This window comes from Mirounga angustirostris, unplaced genomic scaffold (assembly GCF_029215605.1).
Source record: "Mirounga angustirostris isolate CCGP_5_RB_7025 unplaced genomic scaffold, mMirAng1.0.hap1 SCAF_6, whole genome shotgun sequence".
In the NCBI taxonomy this organism is placed as follows: Eukaryota; Metazoa; Chordata; class Mammalia; order Carnivora; family Phocidae; genus Mirounga; species Mirounga angustirostris.
This window is the reverse complement of record NW_026991714.1, coordinates 26,870,142-26,888,900: the sequence shown is the minus strand read 5'-3', so window position 1 is coordinate 26,888,900 and position 18,759 is coordinate 26,870,142. Positions and strand designations below refer to the sequence as shown.

Sequence of the window (18,759 nt, the reverse complement as noted above, 5' to 3'; positions counted from 1 at the left end):
AAATGCTCTTTCTCCTCCATTCACTCTCCTTTCTCCTGGGATTCTGGTTAAATGTTTATTCAGTTTTTTCATTCCATCCTCCATTCTTGCTTAATGCTTTTCATATGTTCTCTCTCTCTGTCCTGTATTTATACTTTGTTTATTCTCTCCTCAGCTTTGTCTCATCTCCTGTTTAAGCTCTTTATGGTGTTTCACCAAGGGGTACCCGGCTGGCTCAGTCAGTAGAGTGTGCTACTCTTTATCTCGGGGTTGTAGGTTTAAGTCCCGCGTTAGGTGTAGATATTACTTAAAAAGAAAATATTTCCTAAAAAAAAATATGGTGTTTCACCTATAAAATGCCTTTTTGGTTCTTTTCTCAAACATGCCTGGTCATTTCTGGTGGTATGTAGCTCCCTGCTCATATTTGTCATTCCTTTTTCAAATTTCTTTAAACATTTTCTATACCATGACTTTCTATTCTGTATCTGATCGTTTCAATACCTGAAGCCCTTGTGGGGAGGCAGGGGTCTACATTTACTGTGGTGGTTCATTGCTTCTGTGTTTGGTGATCTTTGTGATCTCCTAGTTGGTTGATTTAATTTCGGAAAAACCCGGAGAACTAACATGAAGATGCTTTCCTCAGTGAGAATTTGCATTTGTTTCTGCCGGAAGCAAGGAGCACTCCTGACCAGGGACTGCTTTAACCCCATGGGTCGTTGGCTTAACCTCAGTGTCTTGGGTTCAACTCCCCACTTTGCTGATGGCCCAAGGCTTGGTCTACTACGGGCAGCCCCGATAGGAGCATTTGTCGTCTGGGCCACCTTCACCTTTAACTTATGCTCACCATTCCCAGTACTGGTTTTAGTTCATGGTTTTTAAGGCCTTTTTCCGTCCTTATAGGATGATTTACTATGAACCCGGCATTGAAATAACAATTATGTTTTGCGCAGGATTAGTTGTTTAGTAGCAGAAGCCTTCAGAATTTCTAGCCCATCAAACTCCTGAAATGTCAAGTCAAGATCTAAATTTGTATCCTTTTTCTGACATGTTCTAGCTCCAAATCTTTGGTGGGGGCGGGTGCGGGGTGGGGGGGTGGTGAGGAGCAGGGAGGGGGACTTAGCATTTGGCGTCTCTGTCGGACTCTGTGGAATGGCATGTAAGAAGACCCACCTGTGGTTCTCATCCGCTTCCCGCTGCCGCGTGCTGCACTTTGCATTCACATGAATGACACACCAAGCTTTTATCATACCTGAATCAGTGTTGCAGGTAAGCAAAGGACTACAGTAATCTGTATTTGTTACCACTATTAATGTATGTGAGATGTAGTTGCTGCTGACACAGGTAAAATATAGCTCATGTTATGTGAAATTTTCCTACCTTTACTGATATTTTCCCCCACTCAAAATGGCATTTTAAAACACAAATCAACAAAAGACTTTACGGGATAACATCAACTCTGAATTTTAACAGTATGAAAAACATAGATGATTTGAAAACTTCGGAATTCTAAGCAGGCCTTTAGGTTGCCAGGAGCTCATTCAAGCTGCTTTAGGGCACATAGGGGTTCGTGATTGTTCTGAAACCAGAAGGCCATTGGGATTCAGCCATGTTCTCTCTGTTACTGTTCTGTCTCTTTGTCTCTGTCTGTCTCTTCACTGTCATCATCATCATCTCTCTCTCTCTAGACCCCCTTATAGTTGCTGTTCACTCCCAGTTTCTGTTCCCTTGTAACCTCATTTTGCACATGATCTTCATGGCCGTTCCCTTCTTTGTATATTTCTTTGTATATCCTAATTTTTCCACCTTAACTTCCACTGTTAACGACCTCCTTTTCCCAATAGTTCCTGGCTTGGATTCCTGAAAACAACCATATATGAGTATCTCTGTTCACCTTGTTAGCCTGGGCTGGCCCACCTGTGCATTGGCTGCCATTGGGTCACCTTTGCCTCCGGGCAACTGTATCCAGGGAGACAGAACCACAAGCTTACAGGCACTGTAGGCAGGACAATTTTCCTTAGAAGAAGTCTGTGTGCCTGGCAGGCTTTTACTTAAGATAGACTTTACAACCGTAGGGGAAATGACAGAGCAAAGCGTTTGTTACAAAGGGTTTGTGTCAAGACCTGGTGACTGAGAAATGCTGGTCATTGACACAGGCCAGGAGCTCAGCAGCTGTTAGATAAGCTCAACAGCTGTTAGACACCAGTGGCTCCATAAATGTTAGTTTTGTTCCTGCAGAAACTCCCCAACCTTGACCCATGAGGACAGGTGACTTCCCGAGGTTCCCTTCCAGCTTAGGGTGTTCATGGCATGAACACACACATCTAAAAGTACTCCTGGTAGTTGGGAACCTTTGATGTCTACCTGTTTCAGCCTTAAACTTCTGTATGTGAGCACTAAGAAGAGGCGTTGTCTTCTCTAAGTGACACAGAGCCGTGGAGCTGAGTTGGCAGGACTAAGGTGGCCTAATGGCTACCAGCATGGACTCCGGAGCCAGACCACTTGGGTATGAACCCTGGATCCATCGTGCAATCCATTGTTAACTCCATGACCTTGGCCAAGTGTCTACCTCTTTGTGTCTCATTTTCCTCATATGTGAACTAGAGGTGATAATCATCCTTACACAGTTGTGGTGATTAAATGAGTCGATACACACAAAATCTTCAATCCATGCCACCATAACAAAGGCCCAATAGACATAAGTTATGTACTGTTAAAACTTCCAGAGGCCATCCTCCTGATTGTATGCCTCTCCATGACCCTACTTTTAATTCACGTCAGAGAGCAATGAGTCTCCTCTTAGAATCTTCTGGAGGAGATGCCACAAACACTGCAGAAAATCTCATGGCCCTTAAGAAGTAGACATTTTCCCTGGTTCTAACCTCATTCTGCTACAACGCGATATCATGTCGTTGTTGTGTTTCCTTGTCCTCAAAAAAAAGAAGGGCATAGACCCCTGGTCCCTTGCCCATGTTCCAAATGGATCCACAACTAGAGACCAGCTCCTTCTCTTCGAACAGTGGGAGGAGGACCAAAATGTTTTAAAGGCAGATGGTAACAGCTGAAAAGAAGCAAGGGAGGCCTGATACATCCAAACCTGCCCCAGTTTGGATGAGAGGCCGTGGCCTCTCCTCCTTCCCCTTAGGACTTTGCCTCTAAAGAACTTCTAGCTTAAAATGAATGATGAAATCTGTCCCTGGATAAAATCAACAATCCTTAACAGGACAGAAAAATGCAAATGTTTGGTATTTTCCCATTACACGTCAGGAATCCTTAAGAAGAAATGTGTTTGGGTGTGTTTTTATTAAAAGAAATCCTTCAAAATATTTCAGTTCCCCTATTTTTAGAATATGCTGACATTCTCCAAGCATTTGAACCACGTTTGTGGAAGTCACTGGGTTTACCCTACACATATTATCACGTCTGCATACACAAAGGCAGAGGATCACACAGCTGCACACATTGTTCTGTACATGTTCAAACACCAGACACCTACAATGTGGTGCTCACATATGCTTGTCTTCCTACACACACACGCACACACACACACACGTCTACCTGTAGACATTCGGGTTCGTGATAGATGATTCCACTACACACTAACATATACACAAACAAGTAGAAGCTAGTAAATAGAGCCATTTCTTTTCTTTTTTTTTTTTTTAAAGATTTTATTTATTTATTTGACAGAGAAAGACACAGCAAGAGAGGGAACACAAGCAGGGGGGAGTGGGAGAGGGAGAAGCAGGCTCCCTGCTGAGCAGGGAGCCCGATGCGGGACTCGATCCAGGGACTCCAGGATCATGACCTGAGCCGAAGGCAGTCGCTTAACCAACTGAGCCACCCAGGTGCCCTAAATAGAGCCATTTCTGCAGTGACATTGGCATATCCTAGCATGGAGTACGTGTCCACAGTGCGTCCGTAGTGTGGCTAATTCACCAACAGGTTTTGGGGTAGAAAAGAAAATTATGTATTTTTAGGGAGAATCAGAAATCTAGCAGAATTTCCCAAACCTGCTAGGTTGCCCCATCTCCTCCCTGTCTTATACTTGGCCCTCAGGTGACATGACTGAGCTCTGAATGGAATCGGGGCTGGAGGGTTATTCTAATTCAGAACAGTGGATCCTTGAACATGGGCCCTTGAAAGAGTCCCATGGTGCCTAAGCAATGTCCACTATGGAAGGAGGAATAAATAGCTCCACCACTGGAAACAAGTGTCCAGAAAAGAGCAAGTTTCTCCTGTCCTAGAGCCAAGGAGCCACCAGGTGCCCATTGCATCTCTGGGGAAGGGGGAGGGCAGTGTTGGCCCAGAGGAGAGAGAGGGGAGGGCAGGATGGGAGGAAAATCTGAGTCTATAAGTTTGCTTTTTGCACAAACCAGACTCACAAGTTTGCTTTCTTTCAGCTGGAACTCACATCACAGCCGCCCTATTTACTGACCTACCGGCTGCATTCCTTAGAACTGGTTTTGTTCCCGTTCAAAAGGAAACCAGGCAGAGCTGGGAAAATATTTCCTCAGCCAGCTCCTCAGCACCACTGTCTGAGGGAGACCATCTGGCCGAGGTGCCCTTCAAGTAAAGGCAGCATTGTCCCCTCCCCACAGCAAGGAGGGAGTGCGGATAGGGCAGGGAAAATGGCAGGGAGATGCGTAGTCATTCTAACTGCTCTCCCCCAGGGCCCTGAGGCCCAGGGGCGCACTCCGGCTCTCTGGGGAGTAGGGGTGAGGGTGCTGATCCCCACTGCCTCTTTGGAGCTGCCAAAACTGAAGTCACCGAACACAGAGTTACGAAGAGATGCTCAGCAGTGCTCTGATTTACAATATTTCTGCCATATAGAATCAACAGATGTCTATAACCTCAAGAGCACAGATAATAACAAAACACAGTAAAATAATTAGCGTGTGCTGAGTTCTCAGTACTTTTTATCTCTGTTAATAACTTTCAGGGTTTATTATCTTTGTTTTTTAATGTGATGTCGTCACATTAAACTTATGTAACTTAATTCCAAATGATGTATGCCTTTCACAACCAGCTCACAAGGTTCTGGAAAATTGGATAGTTCATTCTTGTGAGCCAGTGTGGGCTGGCTCCAGAGCATGCTGCAGGAGTTCCTTTTTTACTTAGAGTCCGAGGATAAATGCATTGGTGTGAGGACTGCTCCCATTAGAAGCCATGGCCATGTCACCAAGGGAGGTTAAGAATGGGCTCCATTTCCTTAAGGAGATTCTGTCTTCCGAAGGTGGAATAGACACCAGCTTGCAAGAGAAAAGAGGTTGAAAAACACTTTTTTGCCGGGGGGAGTCTACCTATCACGTGTACTTGGCCAGATCAGCTCAACACACAGGTCAGGAGTTTCCACCTTCCACAGCCAGCTCCAGTACTTCAGCTGACCCAGTCAAGATTATGTGACAGCTTCTGGTTTTATTCCCTTGAGACCCTTGTGCTCTAAGGATAGTTCTCTGGCTGGAGTTCCCTGACATTATCTGGGTCTTGGCCCTTTGCCATTTTAGCTGGAGGGTCCTGGAGGGTCTATGGCTATTGCGTCTCCCCATTATTTCCTGGACCCCACCTAAAGGAGTTGGGATACCACTTGTCTCCCAATGCTCTCCTGTGGGAAACATTTGTACATGAGAGGGAGAACATTTTACCCAGCTGGGGTTGAGGGGGGCCTATGCATCTACCCAGCTCTGACTTTCTGAAAAATGACTGAGCTTTATCCAGAAATGGCAGTGTGCAGAAAAACAGAGTATAGGGACTGAAACTTGAGGGAAAAATCCTTTTAGTGGCATTTCAGGACCCAGAACTGAGCTAGATTCACAGCTCCTGCATTTTGTTGAAGGATAAACAGAGCACACCAGGGATAGGAGCATCAGACAACAGACAGGGGGAAGCCTCTGAAGGGTGTAAAGGGTAGAGTGGTGGGCGTGAGCGGTGTTAACAGATTTGTGTCTTCCATTTTAGGGTTGTCTGTGATGGCCGCTTATAGACGCAATCAGCCCCACGGTTCTTCATGCTCATCGGGACCTTTGTGATGTTGGCCCTGTGATTTAGTGCCCCTCATCCTCCTCTTGTCTTCACCTCCCTCCTGCCCCAGGTAGGTATTATGGCCCTTTGGTGTACTCACCCCTTGTGCACGTCCTTGTCTTCCTCCAGCATATTTGCCCAGCAAAAACCAATACCTTGGTAGACCCAGCACTCTGTTCTGTACCATTCCCAAGCAAGCAGACATGGTCAGAAGAAAGCCACCACTGCATTGCCTGGTCCTCTCCTAAATGCAAGACGACTCATCTCTAAAGGAGGCTCAGGACTGCCGGGAAATCCAGCTACATTTCCGTAGTCGTTTCACCCCCGCAACCCCCAGCTACAGGATGAACAGCTTTTGTTCTATTGAGACAGGTCCCTCCCCTGAAGCATTGGGTTGATCCCTTCTCTTCCTGTCCACTCAAGACCTTCACTACTGTGGTCAGCCCCTCTTTCCCCTGACACATCAATTCTTCCCTGTCTAGTGGATCAAAACTCTAAATTTTGTATAATATTAGAGCTTCTCTCTCTCAGTCCTTATCTGCTTCAGGCCAGAAGCTGCAGGGGCAAGAGGAACGGTGATCAGCTTGTCCTCTGTTTCCCCACCTTGTTCATCTCCTCGTCTTCCCTTCCCTCACTAGGCTGCCCCTTGCCCCCCCAGGCTGTTGCTCAGAGAGGAGAAAGATGGAAGAGATGGAAAGGTCTTACTTGATTGTTGTAGTATAGTGCTGGTATTTTCTGGCCTTGGTGGATATTTAAAGCTGTCATTCTTCTCTTGTATCTTACATGTGTTTCTTCGTGATGCTCCTGTTGCGTTCCTCTGATGGTAGCTTCCTGATACAGACCATGCCTTTCCTCCAGCTGCCATTCACCCTTCCTTCCTTAGCTCATGGGTATCCTGGGGTCCACACCACACAGATTCTTGGTGGGGCCCTGAAGTTCCTCTGAGCAGTCTTCTTGGGCAGGGTCCCTTCATAGAGAGGCCCAAGCCACCATCCTTATTCCAGGATCCTATCAAGATATTGGTCCTACCATCATGAGAGAACAGAAACTTCCCAACGTGGCTCTCTCTGCTCCACTATGCCAAGGCACTAGATGCCCACAGTCTCTTGCCTTTAATACCTTTATAGGCATGGGTCCTGCACCAGTCTATCATCCTGTTATATTCTCCATATGATCCCTTAATGTCCTCATCACTTGGTTTGAGGGGCAATCTTCTCTTCCCCTCCTCTGCAACACTCCTACAGCTTTCTCCAAAAACTCAAATCCTCTTTTTTTTCCTCTCTCTCTCTGTCTCTGACTCCTCCTCCCCCAACTTCAGTCTCAACCCTTCAATACCCTCAAGGTGATTGATGTGCTTAGGGTTGCAAAATGGGTTTTTATATATCTCCTTTGCAAGTCCTGCATAGCGGATTAGCACTTCACTCTGGGATGTGAGGTCACTTTGCACCTATTGTTTTGTGCTAAGCTTTTGGGCTCCCAGTCAAAACTGAGGGAGAAAGAGTTGCGTTTTAGCATCTTGTTACCCATATCCATCTCTAAATCTCCATGGAGTAGCATGGAAAGGTGTGGTTGAGCAAGAAAAGATGACACAAGTTGAGTAGTGTAACTGTAGAGTCACTGAGTCTGTTTGGGCTGCTGAAACAGAATCCCATAGACTGGGTGCCTTGGGAACAAGACATTGATTTCTCACGACTTTGTAGGGTGGGAGGTCTAAGATCATGGCGCTGGCAGATCTGGCGTCTGATGAAAGCCCGCTTCCTGGCTCATAGATGGCTGTCGTCCTGCTGTGCCCTCACATGACAGAAGTAGGAGGGAGCTCTCTCGAGTCTCTTTTATAAGGGCACTGATCCCATTTGTGAGGGCTCTGCTCTCATGACCTAATCACTTCCCAGAGGCCCCACCTCCTAATTCCACCCCATTGGAGGTTAGGATTTCAACCTAGGAATGGCGGGTGGGGCACACATTCAGTCTATAGTAGTCATTTTCATGGCGGAGCACCAGCGCAAAGGGCTATGAACACCCTCCAATTTTTCGTTTCTCCCAAGACCTGGCCATTCATCTCTTCCTGGGCTCTTGTGTACATGTGACTCCACTGAGGTAATGTGAATGACCCTCTTTCCCCTGTCTCCAGAAATATGCAGGAGCAGGGTAGAAAACTTCCAGGGGATGGTGAAACCAGAGCAGCCTGGTCTCCCCAGTCTCTCCTCGCAGGAGGCATGCCTCAGATGCATGTTCACTTTCTGAGTTGAAGGAGATATAAAGCTCTTTCTTTAGTTTTTCCTTTGGGCTCTAGTTTCTCCCCACAGTCCCGAAAAATGTGGTTTATTCCTTGGATCCTTTTCTACTTTTGATATTTTCTTCTTTTTCTCCTTCTTTTTGGTGGAAGTGCCCCTGATTCTACTCCATGTTCTTTAGCAATTTTTGTCATTTTTAATTCTCCTTCTTGGTGGGGAAGTATTCTGATGTATATAAACTGCTTGCTCATGTCTAGCTTTTTTGTTCTTGTTTGTTCACTAAGTCTCTATTTTTATATACCTTTCCCCTCTGGTTTTTTTTTTCCTTTGAAGATCTTAGCTTTTATTTTCCATTAATTATTCATATTGATTACATTATATACATAATTTTACTTTGTTTCCTTGTAAAATATTTAATTATTTTTATTTTAAAAGATTCTTAAATACCTAGTTTTAAAAATAATTATTCTTAAGGGTTTTTGTTTTTCTATTTTGTTTTGCCATTTATCCCAAGAATCTCCTTAACAGCAAAAGTATCTCGTTTGGAATCATGTGTTGCATTTAGCTGCTGTGTCTCTTTAATCTCTTCCATCTGGACTGGTTTCTTAGTTTTTCCTTGACTTTCATGACCTTGACACTTCTGAGGATTATAGGCCAGTTATTTTGTAGATGTCTCTCATTGTGGGTTTATTTGATTCCTCCTGATCTGATTTGGGTTACGAGTCTTTGGCAGAAATATTACAAGAGTGGTCTACGTCTCATTGCACCCTATCAAGTGAAGCTCAATTTCCATTTGTCCCATTGTGAGGGGGCTTCTCCAATCACTTCAGTTGAGGTCGGCTAGGATTCTCCGCTATGGTGTTTTTCTTTTCCTTTTGTAACTAACAAGTATTTTATGTAACTAAGAAATACTTTGAAACTATTTAGATATACCATTCCTCATCAGACATTCAATTTATTCATTTCTTTGTATTAGTTTAGACCAGGAGTCAATGAACTCTGTGTTTAAAGGCACCAGATAATAAATATTTTAGACTTTGCAGGAACAAGAGGCAAAAGTGAGGGTATTATGTAGGTACCTTTTTAAAAAAAATAATCAATTAACTATTTCTGAGAGAGAGAGCATGGGCAGGGGGAGGGGCAGAGGGAGAGAAAGACAATCTCAAGCAGGGTCCATGCTCAGTGCAGAGCCTGACATGGGGCTCGATCTCAGGACCCAGAGATCATGACCTGAGCTGAAATCAAGAGTCGGACACTTAACTGACAGAGCCACCCAGGCACCCCTTATGTGGGTACTGTTATAAGAAGAGGGGAAAATAATTTCCACAGATTTTCGCTGATGAAATTAAAAATGTAATTATTGAGTATATATATATATATATATTTTGTAATGCAAGTCTCCTAATGAGAATAGACTTCTGTATTTGGTTGGGGGGAGATTAGACTTAACTGGGGCTCAAAGTTAGCATTCCCTATTATCACACTGATTGCAGGGGTTCCCCTGTAAAAACCACTCTTGTGGGCCATACAAAAACAGACAGCGGACGGGATTTGGTCCACAGGACATAGCTTGCTGACTCATGGATTTGCCTTTTACTCAACGGGCTATATAATCTGTTACTAACATGTATCTGGATGTTCAGATTATCTCTGACTCGACTGTACACGCCCCTTCAAGCTGGCTTCTGTGCCCCTTCGCCTCCATCATTCTTTGAGCCCTTCCTTGCCTTTGGCACAAGATGTTTCAGGCTCATCTCGTACTTTCTCAGCTCCAAACTTGAGAGCAGGAATTTCTTCCAAGAGCTGTAGTGTCTTTAAGTGGTGAGTGATCATCAGAAGCTGGGATCTGGGAGCCACATGTGCTTGGAGCTACTGGGGTTTTGTTCTTCCCAGGCCCTCTCAGTGGGGCTTACTCAGTGGACAGAGCTAGAACATGTGCATGTGTTTATGATGCCCTTGATTCGAATCTAATACTGCAGGTCAGTTTCCACTTTTCTCCCTTCCCATATTTGCAACTCCTTTTTCCAAGGGAGAGAACCCTGGCCCTCACTATAATTAAAAGATTATCTCATTCGGTCAATTACCCCTGTAGCCAATTTCCCATCCCTGTTGCCAATCCTGCCCCTTGCTGACACCCTCTTCATCCTGCTCGGGCTCTGATGTCCTTCTCTGGGCCACCCTTGTGTGTGGACATCTGGTCACCATGCATGGACTCTGAGTCTCCATGCAAGCTGCTCTTTTATGTGGAAACTCTACTTGCCCTGTTTGGCCTGACACCTCATAAAAGACGCCACCCTCCTACTCATGAATGCATTCTTCATGCCCCCTCCCCTGGACTCCAATGCCTCTTTTGGGCTGTCCCTGCATGAATACCCTGCTTACCTTGTTTGGGTGCTGACTCCCCACACCAGTGTTCCTCCTACCCATGTGGACACCTTCCCGCTCTGCTCGGACTCCAACACCCATGCCAGTCCTCCCCTGCTACGTGGATGCCCTCCTTACCCTGTTTGGGCTCAGACACCCAGTGTTGGGCCTTCAGCTAGCACAGATGAATGCCTTCCTCACTCGGTTCAGGCTCTAACACCCCATGCTAGGGCACCCCTCTCCATGGACGCCTACCTTGCTCTACTTTACCTAACAGCTTCAGGACTGAATTGTGCAGGAAGGGGAAGGAGTAAGGTTGCTTTCAAAACTCTTTAGAAAGTTACTCAGATTTTTTTTTTTAAGATACAGTAAAAGCTAATGCTCATGGTGCTTACTAAGTGATAGGCATTGTTCTAAACATTGTGCACAGAACCCAGGTAATCCTCAGAGTTTCTATAGGAGGTTGTATAATTATAATCTCTAGTTCACGGATAAGGAAATTGAGGCACAGAAAGGTTTTGTAACTTGTCTGAGGTCACACAGCTCATAAGTGATGGAACCAGGACTTGGGCAGATCAGTTTCTAGAGTCCATGCCGTTAACCACGTGCTGGGAACCGTATGCATACTGCAAACAAAACTCAGCAGATACAGCTAAGCTTCACAGGGAGGAAAATCATTGCTAAAATAAATATTTTGTCTTTTTATGCAATTGTGCAAGTTTCTTTAGAATATGTATGTACATAGCAGTGGACTAAGCTATGAGCTATGTGCACCTTCAACTCTGCCAAATTATTTTTCCAAAATGGTTTTACCAGTTTACATTCCAACTAAGAGAATACAAGTTCATATTTTTTCATTTCCTTGGCAGTGTCCAGTGTTGTCAGACTTTAAAATTTTTCCAGTCTGAGGGGTGTGAGTATCCTTATTAATTTTCTAATTGGCATTCCTTGATTACTAGTGAAGTTGAGAATATTTTCACAAGCATATAGAATTTGGGGTTTTCTCTTTGGTGAATTATCTGTTCATATTATTTGTCTATTGGGTTTATAATTTTCCTACTGATCCTAGGGCATTTAAAAAATATATAATATGGGTACAAATCTTTTGTTCGGTTATATATGTTGTAAATAATCTCTCCTATTGTATGGCCTGTGTTTCATTTAATAGGTGGTATTTTTGTTATACAGAAGATTATAATTTTCAGGCACTCAAATTAATTACTCCTTTATGGTTTACATTTTCCATTGTTTCCAAAATCTTCTCTACACAAAAGGCATAAAGATATATATCTATATTTTCTTTTCAAAGTTTTACAGTTTTGCTCTTGAAACATCTAGGTATCTACTCCACCTGAAATTTATTTTTGTGACCATTTATGAAGTGAATATCTAATTTTATTTTTTTCCATATGGAAACCCAGTTGTCTCTGCATCATCTATTTAGAAGTCCATCTTGTCCCTGTTGATTTAGAATGTTCTCTCTGTTGTTTGTCAAGCTCCCACATGTGTGGGTCTGTTTCTGTGTTCTCTAATCTGTTCCACTGGTCTATCTCTCCTGATAACTGTCTTAATTATGGTAATTTTTTTTTTAAACAAATCCTCATATCTGTTAGGGCAAGACTCTCCTCCTTCTGTTACGGCTGAACTTGGCTCTTTGCCTTTCCATATTAATTTTATAATTGGCTTGTCAAGTTTTTTGTTTGTTAGCTTTTTGCAACTTCATTGAGGTGTAGTTAATGTACAAACACTACACAGCTTTAACATGTAGTTTGGTGAGTTTAAAAATATGTATATACCCATAAAGTCCTCGGCACAATCCAGCAATTTTCTTGTAGCAGACAGACTCTGAGATGGCCCTTGATTGTCCCTGCCCCCTGCTAGCCATGCCCTCACGTACCCCTGCTATGGTCTGAATGTTTGTGTCCCCCACCAAATTCACATGTTGAAATCCTGGTGTCCAAAGCAGTGATGTTAGGAGGTGGGGCCTTGAAGGTGTGATTAGGTGATGAGGACTTCACCATTCCACTGAAAAAGTTCTTGTCAGGGGCCCCAGTGTCTTCCACGCTGTCGGACCCCACAGCCATTCCTCATCTTATGTAGCTCCTCAGATAGACATAACTGATCATGCCCTCCTTCTGGAAACCTTCCTTTCCTTTGGCCTCTGGGAAGTCATTCTCATCACTTTCTTCCTACCTCTCTGGAAATTCCTTCTCCATTACTTTTCCTAGTTCCTCCTCCTCTTTCTGACCTCTTTTCTATCTGTACTTACTCCCTTAGATGATATACCAAGTCCATGGCTCTAAATATCATTTCTATGTTGATAACTTCCAAATCGACCTCCCCATCTCCAACCCCTGTCCTGCATCCGACTCCTCTTTTCAACTACCTACTTATTATACATCTCCACTGGCTAGTCAATGGGTATTATAAACTTAAGTCTCAAACTAAACTTGGTCTTCCTTCTCAAATCTGGGTTCCCTGTAGTGTTCTCCTTCTCCATAAATGTCATCGCCACCCTGCTTGCCAATCATTCAGGTCAAAAACTTTGGCGTTTGTCTTTCCTTCTGTTACATTTCACATGCAGCCCAACAGCAAGTCCTGTCAGCTGTACCTTCAATTCTAACCATTTATCATAGTCTCTACCAGTACACTCCTATCTGAGCCACCACTGAATTCTCCAACAGCTTCTTAGCTCACAAAGAATGGACTCAAAATCTTTGCCATGGCTCATGAGGCCATCCACGATCAGTCACTCCTGCTGATTCTTTGGCCTCATCTCCTACGCCCCTACCCCCTCTTTGATCCTACCACCCTGGCCCCTTTGCACACTCCCTCTTCATTCATTTGCACCGGCTGTTTCTTCTTTCTGGAGCACCCTTCCCCCAGCTAGCCCCATGATTTTCCTCCCTCTCTTCATTCGAGTCACCTTATAAATGTCAACTTATAAAAGAGATTCTATCGCCTTTCTTGTTCTATTCATTGTTCTATTTAAACATTTATAACCACTTACCATGTTATTGATTCATTACTTCAACCACATCCACCTTCCACCCCCACTAGAATGTGCCATGGCAGCATGACTGAGAACTACCACCATGGGTTATATAATAACATTATTTTTTAAAGAAAAAAAGGCAGCAGAAGAGAGTGATCCATAGAATCCAATGCATTAGAGATGTCCCAACTAGTAAGTACTGAAAAATGTGTATTGGAGCGGGCAATTGAGAGGCCCAGCAACCTGGAGAGCAGCTTTTCAGGTTGTTGGGTGGAGATGCCAGATTGCAGTGGGTTGAGTATATCCTCTCCTTCACAGTCTCCTGGTTCTTCCCTCAAAAAACTCTTTGTCACCCTTCCCACCTTTCAGTCTTTATAATCACACAGTCATACCCATATGCTGACCATTCCCCATGGGGCATTGTCAGGCCTTGCTCTCCAGCAGGGCACAGTCTGATGGAGGAGGACTCAGCTCAAGGAGCTCCCAGTCAGATGGGGGGGGAAGGGGGCAGAGTGTAGAAATAATGATTATTTAAAAACAACAAAATAAAAAAACAAAGCAGGAATGTACCTACTGGCAAAGAAGTGCATGCTAAAGCCATGCCAGGGAGAAGGGGCCTATCAGGGAAGGAAGGAGGCAGGGACATCGTCTCTGGCTCGGGAGCACTGGGACCAAATGGGATGTGACATCCATAATTCATAGCCGATCAATCCTGCAGGGCCTGGATCTCTGACCCCTTCGGAAACCCCTCTCTTCTCTGACAGCTGAGCCCGTCTCCTTGGAGGCCTAGGGCAGGAAAATTTCTCCCCAAGACGTACTCGGGAGCCCTGCAGCCAGGATGATGGATGAGCAGGCAAGGGCTGTTCGAGGCAGCCTGAGCAGAGAGAGAAATATGGCAGCAAACATGGCTCTGTGTGTAGAGTGCTAAAGGCCAAAGGACAGAACCCTGTGGAACACCAAGCACGTAAGAGATGGCTTAACAAGGAGGATGCATGAAGAAATCAGTGAAGGGTTGTCAGCGAAAGATGGAGAAACAAGAAGCCAAGAGAGAAGACAGCTTCACCGTAAGAGGGGTCACCAGAGTGATGGCTGAATGCTGCAGAGAAGTCCCTGCTATAATACCTGGGGACACCTCCTTTGGATTTGGTCATTAGGGGGTCCCTGGGGAAGTTGGGGAGAGCAGTATCAGTGGAGAGGAGGAGGCAGAAATGAGGTTTCAATGGTCTGGGCAGCCAAAGGAAAAGTAAGGAAGGGGCTCCGAGGTCGGTGGGATTGCCGGATTTAGTAGATGAAAATACAGAATGCCCTGTTCAACCAGAATTCCTTAGAAATTTTAGATAAACAATATTTATTTATTTATTTATTTATTTATTTATTTATTTATTTTTGAGACATCGTGCAAGAGCAGGAGGGGGTAGGGGCAGAGGGAGATGGGGAATCTGAAGCAGGCTCCATGCTCAGCCCGAAGCCCAATTTGGGGCTCGATCCCACGACCCTGAGACCATGACCTGAGCAGAAATCAAGAGTCAGATGCTTAACCAACTGAGCCAGCCAGGTGCCCCTTGATCAACAGTTTTTAAATAAGTGTGTCCCATGTATTCATTGTTTGTCTGCAATTCAAATTTAACTCAGTGTCCTGTATTTTATGTGGCCAGCCTAACAGAATGGCGTGTGGACTTCTTGCTCAAGCAGCATGGCCAGGAAGAAAAGATGAGTGCTCAGGGCCGTCGCTGGAAGGGCACCCAGGTCGGTGGAAAGTTGTGTCTAGGATGGGATCATCCGAGCATGTAGAGCAGACGGCAAAGCCGCCTGTCCCCTGTGTGTAGGCTGAAGGGAAAAGCCTACGGTGACAGAGGTTAAGACACGGTGGGGGAGTAATTGGTGATTTAAACTCTGGGCCTCTAGCCAGACCAGAAATCATTTCCTGGGACCCGCCCATAAAAAGCAGTCTCTCCCCGACCCTCCTTCCTGCAAAAAGCTCAGAAAATACAAATAGCCAATTTTAATTTGCAAGTTGATTGCTGGTACTTTGACACTGTGGGATTGTGGATTTAATAAGAGCTCTCGCCAGTAAATTTTTTTCTTTTGTTCTTTTTCTTGGTGTTCTAATGGACCACCATAGCTGCAAACATTTTTCTAAATGGAGCAATCCACTTTGCCAACGTCAATATTTCTTAAAACCCCATCGCCAGAGAGAACCACTTTTAATAGCTAGATTGCTTGACCAGTTCAGGCCCTCAGCCTGGGTCTTTCAAAGCAAATGAATCAGATGAGTCCTGTGATCAAGCCCCTCTTTCCTTTTTCTGTATTTTAGTCTCCCTGTGAGTGGTGAAGCCAACAAAGCTCATTTGATGATGAAAGAATGCTCTCTTTGGGGTCACCACGTGACATAGTCAACGACTGTTTCTCTCCCTCATTACATCTGGTTCCAACTCACGTCTGGTTTGAAAGCTGGAACACTGATGTCCAATTCCTATTCCTCTAACTCCTTAGATTTCTGCCAGACTGGTAGCCTTCATCAGTCTTCTGTTGCTGTGTTTGTGCGACAGACAGAAAGAAAAAGATCCTCTCCTCTTACCACAAATACCCTACATCTGTTTCGTTTTAGTTTGTTGGTGGCAGAGTCCAGCCCACCACGTCTGGGTTAGAGGCATGGAGACCCCACAGCAGGAGAAGCTCTGTGGCTTCTGCCGGCCCTCCTAAGAAGGTCTCTGGCTGCTGTGGGCACGTTAGCAAACGTCTTCCCTCCTTCATGGGGGACTATGAAACTTTTAGTAAGAAAAAGAAATGACAACATAGGGCTGACAAACTCCCTTTCTCCCGAATTGCTTGTTCTATATTAGCTTTGAAACAAGTGTTTGCTCAGTTGGTTAAGTGTCTGCCTTTGGCTCAGGTCATGATCTCAGAGTCCTGGGATCGAGCCCTGTGTCCGACTCCCTGCTCAGTGGGGGAGTTTGCCCTTGCCCTCCCCCGCTGCCCCCAGCTCATGCTCTCTCTCTCTCTCAAATGAATAAAATTTTTATTTTTTTTAAAAGATTTTATTTATTTATTTGACAGAGAGAGACACAGCGAGAGAGGGAACACAAGCAGGGGAAGTGGGAGAGGGAGAAGCAGGCGTCCCGCCGAGCAGGGAGCCCAACGAGGGGCTCGATTCCAGGACCCCGGGATTGTGACCAGAGCCGAAGGCAGACACAACGACTGAGCCACCCAGGTGTCCCCAAATGTTTATTATTATTATTATTATTATTATTTTTATTATTTATTTATTTTTTTTTTTTTCTTATGTTAATCCCCATACATTACATCATTAGTTTTAGATGAAGTGTTCCATGATTCATTGTTTGTGCCAAAATGTTTAAAAAATAAATAAAATTTTTAAAAACCTGCAAGTGTTTGCCAACTGTCTTTTTTTTTAAATTAAAGATTTTACTTATTTATTTGACAGAGAGGTAGAGCCAGAGAGCACAAGCGGGGGGGTGGCAGAGGGAGAGGGAGAAGCAGGCTCCCCACTGAGCAGGGAGCCCGATGCGGGGCTCGATCCCAGGACCTGAGATCATGACCTGAGCTGAAGGCAGATACTTAACCGACTGAGCCACCCCGGCGCCCCATTTGCCAGCTTTCTTTTCCAGAAAACACCCATAGACTGCCCCCAGTACTGCTGGTTCTGTTTCTGGCTTTGACAGAATCCATATAGGTGGAGAACAGTTAGTTTGAACAGATAGTCTCAAGATAATCCATAACTCTGCCTTTTGCTTCCTCTCCCATAGTGCTCAGGCTAGAGCAAGGTGTTCTGTGCTACGTGGTATTCAGGATCTGGTGCAGGGAGGTTATGTTTGGGGCCTGACCTCAAAGAAAATCTTTCCACCCAGTTAAAGAGTAATTTAACACTCTTTCCGTGACGTCTATCCCAAGAGGTGGACAAGAACAGAGGAGCTGGAGCTAAAGTTGAGGCCAGGACAGAAAAGGAAACTTTCTTTATAGATCAAAATATTTGCTGGGCCTCAAGCAGGCATGTTCTGACAGACCCCTCTGGGTGACTGCCCTCCTGCTAGGCTAACCAGGGCGCCGGGGTGGCATTGGGGGGGGTGGACATGTGGCTTAAATCACCTCATCTGGAGGCCGAAGACCTTAGACTATTTAACCCAGCAAGGACTTTGAGTTCCTATAGTCCAGAAACTCCCAGACTTTTAATTTCATGGTCTGTCACAACTCACTGGGGGTGGGGTGGGGCGGGGGATAACATAGAAAAATAGCAGGCTGTTAGTTATTGTTTTGCCAGTTGAGCAAATAAAATACTCATCTCTGTCATTTCAGAGAAGGCCACTTTAACATAGACCATATGAAAGACTTATTCTCTCACTTTTTTTTTTTTTTTTAAGATTTTATTTATTTATTTGTCAGAGAGAGACACAGAGAGAGAGGGAACACAAGCAGGGGGAGTGGGAGAGGGAGAAGCAGGCTTCCCGCTGAGCAGAGAGCCCGATGTGGGGCTCCATCCCAGGACCTTGCGATCATGACCTGAGACAAAGGCAGATGCTTAACGACTGAGCCACCCAGGCGCCCCTTATTCTCTCACTCTTAATATAAAGAATATATCCCAGTCCTGCCCCAGAAAGTCAGTGTTTAACTTGCACCAGCATTACACAGATGTTTTAAAATAACGTGTGCGCACGCATTTATCCTCCCCCTCCTCCTTAGCTTCTCCTTATCACCCAGGCAGCCATAGCGGAACGATTTGGCACATGGACTCTGGGCCACAATATCTGAGTTCATTTTTTTTTAATTTTATTTTTAGATTTTATTTATTTATTTGAGAGAGAGAGAGCATAAGTGGGGAGGAGAGGGAGAAGCAGGCTCCCTGCAGAGCAAGGAGCCTGATGCGGGACTCGATCCCAGGACCCTGGGATCATGACCTGAGCCGAAGGCAGACGCTTAACAACTGAGCCACCCAGGCGCCGTGGGCCACAATATCTGAGTTCAAATCCTGGTTCTGCCCCTTGTGATCTGAAGAACCTCAGATAAGTTACTTAACTTCTCTGAGCCTTGGTTTTATTATCTATGAAGTGAAGGTCATAATAGGAGGACATACTTTCCCTAAGTAGTTGTGAGGGTTCAATGAGTTGATATGTGAAAAACGCTTAGCACACAGGAACCAGCCAGTAAATGATA

General features: G+C 44.9%; 1 long non-coding RNA gene across 1 annotated transcript; it reads left to right on the top strand.

Annotated features, from left to right (window-relative positions):
* Positions 1-1,108: 1,108 nt before the first annotated feature.
* LOC135364708 (uncharacterized) lies at positions 1,109-17,936 on the top strand. Its single transcript, XR_010412223.1, has 4 exons — positions 1,109-1,245; positions 5,935-6,067; positions 14,309-14,833; positions 16,648-17,936. It is a non-coding gene; the product is annotated as an uncharacterized LOC135364708 (long non-coding RNA).
* Positions 17,937-18,759: the final 823 nt, after the last annotated feature.